Source organism: Xenopus tropicalis, chromosome 4, assembly GCF_000004195.4.
Source record: "Xenopus tropicalis strain Nigerian chromosome 4, UCB_Xtro_10.0, whole genome shotgun sequence".
NCBI classification, from domain to species: Eukaryota; Metazoa; Chordata; class Amphibia; order Anura; family Pipidae; genus Xenopus; species Xenopus tropicalis.
The window spans coordinates 40186800-40204590 of record NC_030680.2 but is presented as its reverse complement, the minus strand read 5'-3'; the positions used below and the strand labels follow the sequence as shown (position 1 = coordinate 40204590).

At 38.8% G+C, this 17791-nt stretch overlaps 1 protein-coding gene across 3 annotated transcripts in view; it reads right to left on the bottom strand.

Annotated features, from left to right (window-relative positions):
- Positions 1 to 17791, bottom strand: part of ehbp1l1 (EH domain binding protein 1 like 1) — a 64561-nt gene that overhangs the window by 41770 nt on the left and 5000 nt on the right. The window lies entirely within an intron of this gene.

The window sequence follows — 17791 nt, the reverse complement described above, 5'->3', positions numbered from 1 at the left end:
TATAACTAACTGGCAGACATTCTCATTATTTTTTTTTTTTCGGTCAGTTCCATCCATTTAGTTCTTTTTTTTTTTTTTTTTTTTGAAAACAGGTCCAAAGTCTGGCTTTAACAGTAAATTGGCACAAATATCTGCCACACTAGGGTTTATCAGTGACACCAATAGCAAAGGGAATGGTTTTTTATGGAGATGATATGATGTAAGTGTGCCAAAATTTCTTAAGGAATCCAAGTTTGATTTCCCTAATCTCCTCATATTTTCTGATCCCCTATGCATCTTTAATCCATTTCATAAAAATTGGGGGTTTGGATTATTCCATTAATTGGGGATTAGGGCTTTTGTAGCATGGAACATATTTGTCGTTAGATGATCACTAGTGATCGCTTGCTGTGTAAACTCATTATAATGGATAGCTTGGATTCAATTGTAATGGAGTCAACAGGTGAATCTCTTTAAAATGACTTTCCAAGATGTTTTAATACCTTTGCATGGAAATAGATATAATTTATGGAGTCAACATGTTGTTCACATTATTACCATCTTACATAGCCTTAAAGAGGTACGGTACCATTGCTGGTTTATAGTTGGCTTCTTGTGTTATTTAGAGATTTAGAGATGTTTATATTTTATGCAAAATATTTGGGTAGATAGATATATTACATTTTCCACATTTATTTTTTAAAGATCAAAAGAATTGTTTATTAAACCCCTATAAAACATAGACAATGGCTTTTGGAGTTTGTTGGGTAAGTGGATCAACTTTTTCCACCACTAGCTTACAGATCTAATGATAATAATAATGATGTTCCCATTGTAAAAAGTGAGGTATATGCACATGTGGTGACCCTGATTGAGTGACACTTTAAAACTATACGTTATGTGGTGTTTAATTTTAATGGGGCCTTTTATTATTATTATTAGTAGTAGTAGTATTTATTAGCACATATTTATAAAGCCACAATGTATTCCCTTTCTAAATAGAAGAAATAGAAAGAAAGGAAATAATAAGCTTTATCTTATTGTGAACTGTGGATTCTATTCATTATAGAGACACTAACTACCATATGTAATAAAAGGCACTACGTTTTTCCAGGAGCACTAACCCATAACAACCAATAATATGTTTGCTTTTAAACCAGTGACCAGTAAATTCTACCTACTGTTTGGTTGCTATGGGTTACTGCATCTAGGCAAAGTTATCCTCCACTTATCCCTTTAAATCCTCTAAAATATGATTTAGAGAAATTGCATTGTAGAATACCCTACTATTCCCAAAACTCCAGCTAGAAATTTATTTGGCAAAATAAATTTCAGTTAAATGCCTTTTGTTGTTTAGAAGCACTTCTGTCTTTAACAACCACTTTTAGCTAAGGCAGGTACCTCTGCTGCTTGGTTGCCACCAAAATTTCAAGTTTCTAGGGCTAGTGCTTTATTCTGTAAGATGAAATAAAGCATGTGTTGAAAAAAGTACAGAATTATTATAAAGGTGCACCCTTACTAAAAAGAAATGAGCATAATGAAAATTAAACAAAGATAAAGTTCATAAGACAAGCCATTGACAGCATATTTCAAACACCACATCTGAAGAGTTAAGGGTGAATACACACAGAGCTACTTAGTAGCAGCTACTTGTCATGGCTACTAAACACCAAAAAATACCCTGCCATAGACAATACTGAGAATTGCCAAACTGCAATTCTGCTAAAACACACATAGAGACAATTATCAGTAAATGACCAGCACTGTAGCCACAACAAGTAGCTACAGCTACAACAGCTCCATGTGTTTTTACCCTAATTGTTAAAAAATGTATTCCTTAGAATCTACAAAACAGGAAATGAAAGACTCGGGAAGGCCAAAAAAGGGGAAGCTCAAGCAGGTCAGAAAATACAGTAAAACGACAAATGAGGGAGAGAATTGTCTCCCCTTTATACCTAAGATGCCATAAAAGCATATCCTGGGGGATGTTAAATCTCAGAAATAACAAGCCCAATTATATCTGAGAACAAACATAAGGGAAGGCAGTACACCATCATATGGCCCCCAGATTATTAATTCAATGTTTTGGGTCAAAATTATGTAAAAATAAATATACATACATGGATGTGGTCTGTTTTAATGTACGCTCTAAACTGTTGCACATAAGCCATGTTTGATTAGCATGTTTGATTGATGAATTGTGTTGTTTTACAGCAAACACAAATCTAAAAGAACACTGTGCAGGTTGGGCAGGTGTTATACTGGAGATGAAGCATGTCTGGATCTAAGGTATTGCGTGCATAAAAGGCAAACAGTAAAAGGGCATCAAACTGTAAAGGAAATAATAACATAGCAAAACAGTACAAAGATATCTTTCATGGGTTTCAGTAATTTCCAAGAAATGAATACACAGTCAGACAAGGGTGAACTCAAACCTATTATAATGTTGCAGTTTCCTAGGAGTGGGAAAAATCTATGTAAGTAACAGCATGGGAGATTTCAGGGAAGCCCTATGTGATACAGGATCAGTTAGTAATAAATAAGACTAGAGATGAGAAGAATCTATTCCCCTATAGCTAGGATAGCCACCTTTACCAGGTTTTAAACCTGGAAAAAGGGGCCCGCTTGATAACATCAACAATGTGTGTTGCAGGGGTGGGGTCATTGTGTCCACAGTTCAGAGGGTTTCTACCCGGTTTTCAGAATGTTGAAACCGGGCAGAAGGATTTGACTCAGAGAGCCCCTTCAAAAACCGGCTCTTCAGGTAAAAAACGGATAGGTGGCAACCCTATCTATAGTAGAGGTGGTGTAGTGAAGCAAAAAGCCATGGTCAGAATGGGAACCCAGCTTATTAACAGAACTGGTGAGGAAGCATTATTTTTATCGCATTGCGGTAATTATCGCATAGAAATAATACTAACGCATGATTCACAAACACATATGAATTGTTAAACACGTAAAATGTGGTGATAATTACTGTAAAACTTAATGCCTCCCAGGAGTAGGCATTACTAAACAAAATTGCAGCTGGTGATTGTCTGTGGTGACAAGATGGAGTTTGCTGTCGGATTTTTTCAAGTATGTGATCTTCTAGAGTGATGGATGCTTGTGTTTTCAGGGAAATGGTAATTTTCAGAACAGTAGTTTTAGAAAGTAACTGCTACGTTGCGTTAAAATATCGCTTAAAATCGATCATCGCCACATAAATAACGCCAAGAACATTGCTTCTTAATTATGACAAGTGTCCTTTAAGTGACTTGATCGTTGATCGTTATCAAGTGATAATATTTTTAACACATGCTACAAACAGCACTTGTTTTATCGACCTTTAGTGAATCGGCCCCATAATCTTAAAAAAGTTGCAGAAGAGTCACCAAACCTATTCGTGGCCAAACTAAAGAAGGTATATATGGTATCCTGGCATCCTATTAATCTGAACCGAAAGTAAAAATGACCTCTTCCAACTCTTTCCACCCCACCAAACTACATTTTCCAATGGATATCTATGCTACATGTAAAGTAAGGCCTCATATGACTTAATGTTACAATTTCACTTTCACTTAATATTCATTGTTATGTTGAAACAAAGTATAAGGGATGGGCATCTGCTTACAATGCGACTTTCAATACCAGACAAACCCTTTCTGCATTAGACACTATTGCATAATGTCCTATGCACACCTGTAACTCACAGGTCTTTACACCCTAAGGTTAACTCGTATGCGGCAAAGAATGAATAGAAGCAAGCTGTAAAAAAAATTAGCCCATTGTAATTTCCAGGCCTGCTGCCTCCAGGATCCAGCACTGTTATAGATGTTGTTTCAGACTTATTACCTATATCATTTATATCACTTTGAGTATGAATTTAGAAGCTCTAAATGTGCTAAACATTTTTCTAAATTAGTTTAATGGTACTTTAGAAAGAGGTTTTGAGGTTTAAAGAAATCATTCAAATTCAGTTATTTTTAATATTTATTAGTGGTTCCCAAATTCTGGGGACTTGGCACAGTGCTATTGGTGGTGGTGGTTAGGTGGTCAGCCTCAATGCCAGTTAGGGTAAGATATGTATGTATATATGTATAACTTTATTTGTAAAGCGCCACAAGGGTACGCAGCACTGTACAATCTTACAGAATACAAAATTACACACAGGGAGGACAAGTGATATAATAAATAAATACAATATATATATATATATATATATATATGTATATATATATATATATATATATATATATATATATATATATATATAATTGCCATGTGGTATGAGACACAGTAGGAAGGAGGTCCCTGCCCCATAGAGCTTACAATCGGGGAGATTGCCTATTTTTTCTCCTAAAATAGATTTAAGCAGGTACTCAAGCAGATCCTATGGAATTTGAAGGAAAATGTATTAGAAAAATGTAGGACACAACATAGCTATAGTATCTGTTTCATGCATACAGGCAGTTAATTATGAGCCTATAATTAAGTGCCTGTGTGCAAGAAACACATAAGGCTATGGTGTGTCCTACATTTTTGTAAGTTCAATTTTTCCTTTTAACTGTTTTTCATGGGAACTGCTTGAGTGCCATCTTAAATCTGTTGTGATATTGTTTGCCACCCTAAGCCATAGGTCTGGGCAGAGCACCCAGAGCCCATGTTGTCAAAAAGTGTAATTTTTTTTCACACTTTAGTTTTTTTTTACACGTTTGGGTCGAAAACTCATTAGCTGACCAAGATATTCATGGACTGTTCTAACATCAGAAACCATTTTTTATAGCTGGAAATAAAACCTTTCTTCTTCAAACACTGTCTGAGAAGTTCTGAAATTAAGTAGGCTTCCATTGAGTCTACTGTGTAAAAAACATTTAAATGAAACTGTTAGGGGGTTATTGCCAGGGAGCATAAACCCATAGCAACAAATCAGCAGGCAGAATTTACCTGTTGGTTGCTATGGGGTACTGCTACTGGGCAAACTTAGTGCCTTTTATGACATATGGGGGTTTGTCTGCAGAGTTGAGTTCAACATTCATTTTCCCTTAGCTTGCACTACAGAGATGATGTCAAATGTATTTTTAATAGTCCTTTGGATTATTACATGCCAAAGATCATGTGTTGTGTCTTTTTCCTGTCACCTTGATGGACTGTGGCTTGCAGTAACTTAAACAAGGACCAGAAATAGCTTTACATTGTTTAATTCACATAAGTCAAAACAATAGTGAACAAGTTTGTCAGGATTACAGCACTTCCAGCTGCACGAGACTTTAGATGTGGCTTATAAAGGGTCACTTTCTCAGTCTCTCTCACATTGCACACAGGTTAGACTAGTGTCTCTGTACCCCAAACACCATCCAACACCCACAAAATTCACACAAAACTTGCTGCTGCCACTCTAAGCACTCTAGTAGCAAAAGGGTTAATGTAATAAAACATACAATAAGGTGTTACAAAAAATAGATACAAATATATAGTTACAAACAGTTTATAAAATAAAAGGGACAAAACTATAGAAAACATATACTCTTACCCAAAGACGCAAGGGGAAACAAACGGGATAAATTCCCAACCAAAATTGGTCCTCCAAAGTAAATCCAATATTTAGTCTGAAGAGCTGACAATTTATCAGAAATTTCAGGGGCATCAGGTAACTGGACACTCTCCCACAGCTTAAATGTTTTATAATGGACTTGTTTGGCAATATCAAATTAAACCTATACCCAGTTCAATACAGTTGGTATTTCAGGTATGGATTCTAGTTTATGTTATAGCGTGACATCACCTGTGAGTGGTTTTGATGTGAACTCTAGGGAACCCCTACGTGGGCTTTCACTCCCCCACATGGCATGGCTCTTATCATCACAGTGCATTACAGGTTGTGAGACCTTTACACGTGGGTGGTTCCAGACCTTAGTGAACAGATGCCTATTAAGTATCTGTTTCTGGTACTCACAGAATGTTTATTGTATACTTTCTCTAGTTAAACCCTTGCAAGGCTAAATGAAAGTGTTTTGGCAAGACAAGGTTAGCTTAGCATTTATTATTTAAAATATCTAAAAACAAAGTCAAAATTTGTTTACTTTGATAAGTTGATAATAATAATTAAAGCCTCTTCTATCATTTTCTGATTTAGACAAAACTCCTCGGCATCTCTGCATACATTAGTACAAGTTATGTGTCATAGTAAATACTGTGCTGAATAACACACAGATTTAAGTAACTGAGGTGAGGGCCAGGGCTGCATTTGTATGAGTTTTAAGAGTTCATGTAAGGATTGTAAGCAAACCCAGTCAGCAACTGACCTTCATATTAGCCAGCAGAATTGTATTGCAATTCCTACTAAAGGTGGCCATACACAGGCCGATTGTAGCTGCCGATATTGGCCCCTTAGACTGATTCGGCAGCTTATCGGGCCTTGTATGGGCACTAACGACGGGCCTGCCCAACCGACATCTGGCCTGAAATCGGCCAGATCTCAATCAGGCAGGTTTAAAAATTAGTCAGATAGGGGCCCGCATCAGTTCATTGATGTGGTCCCCGAACCGACGGATGCCTATACCCGTCATTCTAATTCGATTGTTTGGCCCTGGGGCCAAATGACCGAATTAGCCCAATATCGCCAATATCATGGGGATATCAGGAGAAGATCCGCTTGCTTGGCGACCTGTATGGCCGCCTTAAGGCAACTGGCAGATCTGGCAAGTCTGGCACTCAGGTCAGAGGTCAGTGTAGGCATCAGCAAACCAGGAATGAGCTAATACAAGGGTATAGATGGGATGTAGGATGATTTTAGAAATAGGCTAGATCACAGCAAGGAGCTTAATGATCAAGCACTTTTAGAAGGAAGAAGCTGGCTTATATAAGCCATTGATGGCCGGATAGCTTGCAACTGGCCTTAACAAGGTTAAAGATATGTGGTAGATGCAGTGGAGGCTATAGCGAAAGCTTATCAGACTATTTGCAAGAACAAGCTAACAGAGCTACTTGTGGCCCAGTAGACAGGTACACAGATCAGAAACTATGCAATACTACAGGCTTACATGTTTACTAACAGTTTAAATAAAGTTATAATATTTATAATGTAAAAAAAGAATAATCAAGCCGGGCCTGTTTTTTGCTAGACTTACAGTATGTCTAAACACAACCTATGTCAAGTATATTTTATAGACAACAGCTGTCATGGATTTAGCCATATCTACCACCATAATCAGCCCTGTGACATGGAAAAAGTAGAAAGAAGAGTTTTGGACACATTCTAGAGATCAACACATAGTCATTACTTCAGATAAGTAGATGACATCTGGGTCAAAACCAAAAACACAAGAGGTAAAAAGCTTTTACTGAGCATAAAAAAATGAAGTGGACAAAAACACATCCACAGGGTAAGATGTGGAAAATAATAAACTGGACTTTTTGGACATAAACATAAATATTAATGTATACAGGAAACCAACTCATATTGCTCATTTTTTTAATTTTGTTTGCTAGAATCCACTGGAACATAAAGTGAAGGTTATAAGAAATCTGCCCCAATTGGTTGAGAATACAACAACCAATAAGAGTCTAATGACAAGGATGACAAACATCTTAGGGAAGGTTTGCAAGCATGTTACTACACTGAATGGGTCATCATTGAAAAAACAAGTGGGTTAAGCAAGAACATCAGGCCTACAAATATAGGGTAGATGTAGAGATATAGAGTGATCTAATATAGAAATGCCACATGTGGCTGTTTTAAGGAACATTTTGTACAAACTAGTAACATAATGTAAGGAGTACACAGATATGTTCACTGGTGAGAATAAACAGCTGCTCAAAAAGCACATGGCACAATATTGGAGGACTAACTCAGCACCTCAAAGAGTCATGAAGGAGATACCAAACTGCATTACTGCAACACCACCATTTAGTCACATACAATGGCAAAATGTTAACACCTGCTTCAATACATTTCATGGCACCATGGTGATTGGATTATGGTTTTGTAATTCATTACCACTTGCTTGGACTGAAGAAACTGCTTGGATGACTGGTAAAAAGTTTTCAAGATAACTCAGCAAATTCAGATAGTCTGACTTGCCACTACATATATCATGGCAAAGTGATTAATTAAAGGGATTTAAACATCAAGTGCACATTTAATAGCATACATTTATGTGCAAGCACCAGGTTTAAGGGATTTGAGACATTTGCTGGCAACTTCAATATTCCTTCAGTATTCAGTTCAGGTAGTATTCTACAAATACAAGACTCATGGCCAGAGTAAAAGTAGAGTAAGGCCCTTGAAATGCATGAAAATGGGTTTCCTTTCGAAGGGTTTTAAGTTTGCCACCCCGTATTTATTTACTGAACATATCTAGAAAATTTTACAGTTGTATTTATCCTGATTTGTTTTCGTAAATTAAATAATAATTGGCTCATATGCTACACCGCAGCAAATATTATAGTGTACAAAGGTTTAGACTTGGCATCTAACATGGCTTCATATAATTTCATATAATTTCATGTAATTTTTTATCTTTAATTAGCTGAGTAATTCAAAATCATATGACACTAAATTAAACAGTATTGTACAGAGGACAGAAGATGTTCATGCCAAGATTTTAAAACATAATCAAGAAGAAGCATCACATGCACACAGAATCAGTGTTACAGCTGCAGAAATACATAACTTAATGCACAAACTTCCTTTCTTATAGGCCTACTGAATGAACATAAACATTAGGGGAAGACTCCATATAAGGAGTGGAAGAGAGAAAGAAAGGGGGTGGGCGAATTAAGCAGTGTTTGGGGCAAACAGAGAAGAGTGAGTTGTGAGAGAGAGTGAGGGGCTTTGTTGCTGAAATGGAAGGCATTATTAATGGAAATAAAGGTATCTGGGCGCTTTCTGAACTTTATGGAAGCCAACAGTGACTGAGGAAGTGTCACACATAGGTACACATGTGGCATGTGGTTTAGGAAGTTCTCCAAATGTAGTATTCATTTGATTCTAACTGTGATACAGAGTGAGTGCCTCTGAGTTCTTTCTAAAGCTGGTTAAGTTTAATTTGTCAAATAAGATAGCAGCAGTGACTAAGGATCAGCTGACATTTGGCATGACTTTTCATTGCTTAATAACCCAAAGCAAAAATGATACCATGCACCGAATCCAGTCTTTCGGGTTTGGACGAAGCCCCAAATCCATTGTAAGGGATTTGGCCTAATACCAAACCAAATCCTAATTAGCATATGCTAATAAGGATTTAGAAGGGTTAAATATCAGTGACACCCTAGCCACATATAGTTACATAGTTACATAGTTACATAGGGTTGAAAAAAGACCAGTGTCCATCAAGTTCAACCCATCCAAGTAAACCCAGCACACCTAACCCACACCTACCAATCTATACACTCACATTCATAAACTATAAATACAACCACTAGTAATAAAGTATAAACTGTAGATATTAGTATCACAATAGCCTTGGACATATACTATTTATATTGCAGGCCCATTGTCCAGAGGTGGAGGGCAAGTAGTATGGCAAGCCAGTATGGCAAAGGTGTAGCGCTATCTCCTTTCTATAGCTGCTGAATGTATCAATAGCTGCTATTATTGCCCCTTTCCTTTCCGTGTTAGCAAGTAGCGGGCATTGCTAATACGTTCCATACACGTATTAGCGGCCCCTCATCTGGAGTAGCCACTACAAGCTTGGCTTTCCCCACACTGAAGGCATCGGCGCTTTAAACACAGAAAGGCACAGGCTTAGCTGGACTGGTGACATCACAGGGGCAGCTCCATTCCTAGTGCCCCCGGTCAGTCCCCTGGCGCTGCAGGAGGAGTGGAACAGGGTACGGGATACAGAGCTCAAGGAAAGACTGAGGCTGCCAGGGGATGAGCAGGACACACAGGAATGCAATAACTGCTCTGTTGCCGGCGATCCCGCACTGCTGTGGCTGCTGAACACTATTGTGGATTCAGGCAAATTCGAATCCTGACGAAAAAGGCCGAACCCTGGCCGAATACCGAATCTTGGTGCATCCCTAATATATATATATACATATATATATAAGACAAAAAAGTGTCAGCACTCACAGGATTTAAAATATTTGAAAAAAGATCAATTTTATTACAAAATATGAAAAAGGAACATTACAGACCTCAACGTTTCAGTCCCCCACAGGGACTTTCGTCAGGAGGCAGAGAAAAGACAGTACAAACATCTCTAACTCTCATATATATAGGAATATAGGAATACTGTCATGGGAAACTGAATTCCTTTTTTTAAAAACAAAACCAGATTTTTGAAATTTTACATAAGGCTAGCCATATTCTTCATTTCCCAGGGTGGAACAACCATGTAACCTGTGCTCTGAAAAACTTCAGTCACACTTTACTGCTGAGCTGCAAGTTGAATGATATCACCCCCCCTCCCAGCAGCCGATCAGTAGAACAATGGTAAGGTAGCAAGATAGCAGCTCCCAGTAGGTATCAAAATAGCACTCAATTAGAAATCCAAGTCCGGCTTGGGACTCCTCCAGTTACATGGGAGTAGGAGAAAAAATAGGTTATCTAAAAGCAGTTCTAATGTGTAGCACTGGCTCTTTCTGAAAGCTCAGACTCAGGCACAATGAACTGAAAAAAAAATACATTAGTTGATTCAAGAATAAAATTTTAAATGGTAGAATGAATTATTTGCTATGTAAACAGTGTAATTTAGAAATAACAAAATATACCATAAAAATCATGACAGTATCCCTTTAAAGATGTGTGACTCCATGTCATTAACACCATGACACAGTGTTTTATGGCACAACTTAAGGAGTTGATAATGGCACAGTGACTAATCAGAAAATAGCACAGTGACAAAGTAGATAATTATATAGTACGTACGACACAGTGAGAAGTAGACACAGTGACCCCTTTACATATGGTACAGTGGCCCCAGCTAGGGTTGCCACCTTTGCCAGAGGCTTAAGGTGGCCACACACGTGGCGATTTTCGATCTTTCGTGCGACCATCGGTCGCACAAAAGATCGTTCCAACCTGCCACTGACGTTCAGGGCTGAAACGTCAGATATGGAGGAAGAAACAATAGGATTTCTACCTCCTTCTGCCAATTCAGCCCTGAAGGCAGATTTTGCTCAGGCGCCTTCTATGGTGCCCGATCAAAATCTTTTAACCCGCCTGATTGGCGAGTCGACTGATATCAGCAGCCTCCTGCGATATCGGTCGCCTCACCGAGGTTTCGTACGATATTATCGGTGCGTGTATGGCCAGCCTAAACCCGTACAAAAGGGGGCTGGACATATAGCACTGGGGATGGGGCAGTGATGTTGGATGTGGGCATGATGACATCAGAGGGGGACACAATGATGTCAGCAGAATTATGGGGCCAAAGTGGGGTTATTGCATCACTTAGATGCAATTGGTTAGATTTCTGTCCAGTTTTAAACTGGAAAGAACATTTTTAACTTAACAACAATCTGAAAAACTGGGATGTCTGGTTCAAAACTACATGGGTGCCAACCCTATCTCTATCTATATTCTGGCTGATGAGTAAGTCCAATCCTTTAATTCACAGTGATAAATAAGCCATGTTGAGGTGCGTATCTTAATATTTGTCTTTCATTTATTGGCCAGATTATTGTTTGGGTTTCACAAAGCTGAAAACTGAACAGACAGTTGAGACCCAAACGGGCCTTAGAAGGTGGCAACAGCCCAAACATTTAATAGCAAAATGATGCAAGTAGATAGTGGCAAGTGGCTTATAATGACAGTAACCCAAAAGCATCATGACATTGTAATCCCCAGCATATTATGGAGTGTTAACCGCCAGGTATTATTTCACAGTGTCCTCAAGGGTATTATGACACAGTAGGGCCCAGGGTATTATGGCACAGGGATCCCAAGTAAATTATGACTCAGTTTACTCCAGAGTGACCAGTATATTATGGCTCATGGACCCCCTCTTCATATACTATGAAAGAGTAGAAACTAGTATAAAGCCACACAATACATGACTTATCCACTCACCTGTGTTACAGTGGCTTTCAGTGTGCCAGAATGTGTGATTACAATAAATACAAAGTATTTCAATCTATGACCCACATGAATCTCCAAAAACAAAATAAAATAAGAAAAAGCCCTATGCTTAATGCCATAAAAAAGTAATTGTGCCTGAAAGTCTTGTAAGCAGTTACAAAAAAACTGGTTGAGACAGCACCTGGCTATACATCACTTAAAACCAATGGAGTCTGTGAAAGTTCAGTCTGTGGAAAGAAAATTGTCTGCTGATGCCTCTTATCTTCCAAACAACATGCGAGACTTTAGCTCCCCAGTCATAGGGGAACTGGTTAGACACTACAACCCTCTGAACGTATGAGGTACATACAGTAGAAGCTTCTGAGTCATTATTGTCTACTTGCTCCACACTCCTGAAATTCCAGGGAAGGCAAAAAAATGATTACCCTATTTTCTGTAAAGCTGGTTTCATGGAAAAAGTCAGAACACAAGTGCTGGAAGAAGCAGCAATCTACTGTATCTCTAATAATGCAGTATTTGAAACAGATTAGGGGAAGTACAATGTATTAATTAAACAAATACAAAAACACAAACAATTTTTCTATATTTAATTTTGAAATTTCTCATGGGGCTAGCCATATTCTTCATTTCCCAGGGCGCCACAGCAATGTGACCTGTGCTTTAATAAACTGCAGTTGCACTTTACTGCTGAGCTGCAAGTTGAAGTGATTTAAAAATTATTTCTATGGGAGATGGACTTCCCGCAATTTGGATATCTGAGATAATGGGTTTTGGGATAAAGGATCTTATACTTGTACTTTGATATAGATTTACTATTAGCTATCAAGTTGGTTTTTGTGGCTCTTCATATTTCCTTTATGGCAGCCTTAGCAGAACTTGTTTGATTTTGTTTGCAATGATAGTTCCAGCAAAGGCATTCAGCCCTTCCTTGAGGCTAACTAAAGAATTTGTCATCTGACAAGTGCTTCAAAGAAAGAATTCACAGCTTTAAACTGTAAAAAAAGAGAAAAAAATCTTTTTTTTTACATTTACTGTTTTAGCACAAGTGTAGCAATCTCTTTGGGCCACTTCTCCACTGTATATAATACAATAGGAGATGTTTAGACTTCTGCTCTTTCCGTTCTAGGGTGCTGCAGTGTGAGTTTCTGCAGCTAAGGTATTCTATGGGCAGTGATGGAACATTAGATAAATCAATAAAAAAAATTGCAGCAGCAATTTAGCACTGCAGGAGGTAAAGTCTTGAAAAGCCTGTCTGAATCCCAGGGCTGTTTTAAAATTATATAAAGTATGCTGTGTATAGTATAAAGTGAAATAAAGTAACAATCTCTACATAGATAGAAAGTTTAGCTTTGTTCTTCTTGAGAGATGTTAGATTTTTTCAATACATTTATGGGATCTGTTATCCAGAATGCTCAGGACCTGGGGTTTTCATGATAAGGGGTCTTTCTATAATTTGGATCACCATACCTTAAGCCTGCTAAAAATCATTTAAACATTAAATAAATCCAAAAGGATTGTTTTGCCTCCAATGAGTATTAATTATATCTTAGTTGGGATAAAGTACAAGCTACTCTTTTATTATTACAAAGAAAAAGAAAACATAATTTTTAAAATGTATATTTAAATTATATTATTAAAATGAAGTTTATGGTAGATGACCTTCCCGTAAACTGGAACTTTCTGGATAATAGGCTTCCGGATATCAGATCCCATACCTGTAATTTTGACAATTTAAATTTTTTCACACTTTTCATGTACTCTGAAGAATCCCACACTGAACCAAGTCTTACTGACAGTGTGGGTCCCTAAAAAGGATTGCTTTACATTTTACTAACTGCCTTTTCTTTATGGTTAAGGATCTGCTGGTTCAGATACCTATAACTACCATTTAATGCAGTTATACAATGGGATACAACAAAGTGACTGACTTCTTGAAAAATACTCCCCCCTTACATATTTATAGAAACAACAGCTGAAGGTCATATTTTAGGAATAAGGCACAGAAAGACAACCCCACTAATGCCAACTGTCACAGATTGCTAAACTTAGCCAAACAAATGTAAAAGTGCATGACATTTCTTGATATATATTTATATTTGTTTTGATTTTACACATACTTGTGGTAAGAACAAGATCCAAATTAAATTTTAGTTACTTTGGGTTTGTTGCACTGCATCATAGCATACTTGATAAAAAGGGCCAGAATTATATATCCCCTTGATAGGCCCTGTTCAGTAAATTAAGCATACAAAATCTGACTTATCCTTGAGGGCTTATTTATTAAAAGGTCGATAGGCAGTTCTTCCCAAAACATTCCAAAAGCCTGTGCAAGTATTTTATATTTAGAATGAGCAGTCTGGAAGCCTGTACTCCAAAATTCAAACCCACTACAAAATGTTTTAAGACCTGGACAGTGTAAGTAAACAGCCTACCAGAAGCGCAGGAACATTAGTCCTAAAAACATTCAAACAGACATCATGTTATGACAAGAGACTCTGAGAAAGAAAATACCCTGCAGCAAACACAAATGTTATGGGGAGAAGGGGAAGAAAGGAATATTACATTGACGGTCCTCTGCCGAAGCTGCATAGCAGGAATCACATCCTGAGCAAACCTCAGTAGGTGGTGGCTATTGTTTATAAAACTGGCACTTACTATAGATTGTGAGATAGCTTATTACCAGTATGGTTTTTGTACTATTATTCTTAATGTATATAGTACCAACATATTTATGCAGTGCTTTACAGAGATTATACATTATTTACATAAGTCCTTGCCCCATTGGAGCTTTACAGTCTAAGGGCTCTGGTACACGGGGAGATTAGTCGCCCGCGGCAAAACTCCCTGCTCGCGGGCGACTAATCTCCCCGAGTTGCCTTCCCCCTGCCATCCCACCGGCGAACATGTAAGTCGCCGGCGGGATGGCAGACGCGGCGGCGCGATTTTGCGCAAATCGCCGAAAAAGACTCGCGAGGCTTTTTCGGCGATTTCCCGAAATCGCCCCGCCGCGTCTGCCATCCCGCCGGCGACTTACATGTTCGCCGGTGGGATGGCAGGGGGAAGGCAACTCGGGGAGATTAGTCGCCCGCAAGCAGGGAGTTTTGCCGCGGGCGACTAATCTCCCCGTGTACCAGAGCCCTAAAGGGCTCATTTATGAGTGCAGCCACAAATGCACAGATTAATGCTATTTATTAAAGGTACTAGAATAAAAACATGCACTGCATTTCCACCACATATGTTTGAAGTGTGGTAGGAAACCCACATAGACATCTGGAAAAAAAAATCACAGATATTGGCCCGACTGAAATCAAACCTAGGATCCTACTCTGCAAGGCAGCAATGCTAACCCACTATGCCTCCATGCTGTATTCATGGTATATGGAACATTAGTATTAACTGTTTATGTTCATATACAGTTGATCTTACATTTCTGGCAGATAGAGGGTTAAAGCATGCAAGACTAAGCTTTTCTCCATATATGTACCCCTTTGCACACTCTGGTCATTGTTTGCCCTGTTAATATGCTGATAATAAAACTATAGAGTCAGCACCTGTATGACTGGTTTTACAGCTCTGAGAAACTAGCAATTTTATGCTACAAACAAAATAACGATAGATGTGGCTTTAAATGTTTGGCTTTAGTTATTCATTAAACTAAACTACCAAACATAAGAATGAGAAATAGCTTTTTAATGTTTTATAATAAGCATTTGATATCTAGGATAATATAATTTCAAGCACTACAATCCTTGTGGGCACCATATAGTTGCACTTATGCACTACATTTCAGTATAACGACATAAGAATAAATGTATGTTGGATAACTGGCAGTGTATGGATAGTAACCCACAGCCAGCAAATAGTTATTTTACTCTTAGACAGCAGACCAGTGATCCCCAACCAGTGGCTCGTAAGCAACATGTTGCTCACCAACCCTTTGATGTCCCAGTGGCCCCAAAGTAGGCGCCCATTTTTAAATTTCTAGCATGGAGGCAAGTTTTGGAAGCATAGAAACACAGTTTTACTTTAAGCAGAGCCCATGGGGCTACCAATTAGTCAATCACAGTCCTTATTTGGCATCCCCAAAGAACTTTTTTTTCATGCTTGTGTTGCTCACCAACACTTTTTATACCTGAGTGTGGCTCATAAGTAAAAAAGGTTTGGGATCCCTGCAGTAGACTAAGGAATTCTGATGCTGATTGGGGGGGAGGGGCGGGTTGCAAATATTCAATCAAATATTTGGGAACCAAATACAAACATATGGGGAAAATGCATTAATAACCATATGTCCAATACAGTGCTGGGATTCAGAGCACTACACCACTACTCTAGGCCTAGTACTATGACCTGACAGCACTGGGAGGGAGGGCACCTGACATAGGAGGAGCAGGAGAGACCTCCCTGCATACAGTATTTGCTTAAGTTTCACTTTAAGGGAATGAACAATTACAGTGGAGAAAGACTCCAGTTATAAAGGTGGCTACAAACCTTTCTGTGTGCCTTTCACTAATAAATGTTTTAATGGGGAGTGGACACAACTACATCAGAAACCACTTACAGCAATAATGCAAGTAGTAAAGTTACAGAATATACCCCTCTAAGATGTTAAATGGTCAACATGGATGGTTTTTTGTTTGCTTTGTAATTTGTGTACTAAACATGTGTACAAACTGAATAATGTAGCAAAAGGAAGGAGGAAAAGACAATGGCCCAGTAACATAGTGACTTAGGCTGAAAAAAGACACGTGTTCATCAAGTTCAACTTTCTAGGCCTATATTAAACCTCCCTAACTGCTAGTTAATCCAGGGGAAGGCAAAAAAAAAAAAACCTCTGCAATTTGTCTCAGAGGTGGAAACAATTCCTTCCTGACTTCAAGGTGGCATTCAGACCAGTCCCTGGATCAACTTGTACTAAAAGCTATTTTCTATTAAGCTATCTTATTTATCTGCCCATGCAACAGATTCAGGCAAAGAATTCCAAAAATTCACAGTTCTCACAGTAAAAAACTCTGCCCTTGTGTCTGCTGGAAGGACCTACTGGTAAATGAAGCATTAAATAGATTATGATATGATCCCCTTATGTATTTATACATAGTTATCATATACCCCCTTAAGGGAGAAGGAAAGTTAAAATCACCGGGGGGTGCCAAATGTATGTCAATTCAGCCATACAAAAAAAACTTTATGGAGCTGCAGACACACTATATTATGCAGACGGGAAGCATAGCCCTTTAATTGTGACCATCTGTGCATCAAGTTTCAGGGTTGCAACTTTCCCTTTGTCAGGATACAAACAAAAGTACAAGAAACACCTTTAGGGCTCTGGCACACGGGGAGATTAGTCGCCAGCGACAAATCTCTCTGTTCGCAGGCGACTAATCTCTCCGATTTACATTTTCGGCCTTGAGAGGAAACTTCCGCGATTTCAGTGAAATCGCGCCACTACGTATGCCATCCCGCCGGTGGGATGGCATTTCGGGGAGATTAGAGCCCTTAAAGCATATAAAGTCCTGTCTCCAGCGCCGGATTTCAATTCCGGGCGCCCCAAGGCCGCCCCCTATTCCCCCCTGCACATGCGCGAACAAACCACCTCCCCCCCGCGCGGCGCCGACGCAAGCGCGCATGCACGGACATTTAAACTCCCATAAGGAGCACTGGGGAGAAGTCCCCAGTGCTCCGTATGGGAGCAAAATGTCAGAATTTTTGTGCGGCGGGGCAGCATGCCGCCCCTAAGTTTCTGCCGCCCTAGGCCCAGGCCTTTGTGGCCTCGCCACAAATCCGGGCCTGCCTGTCTCTCGTTCCCAG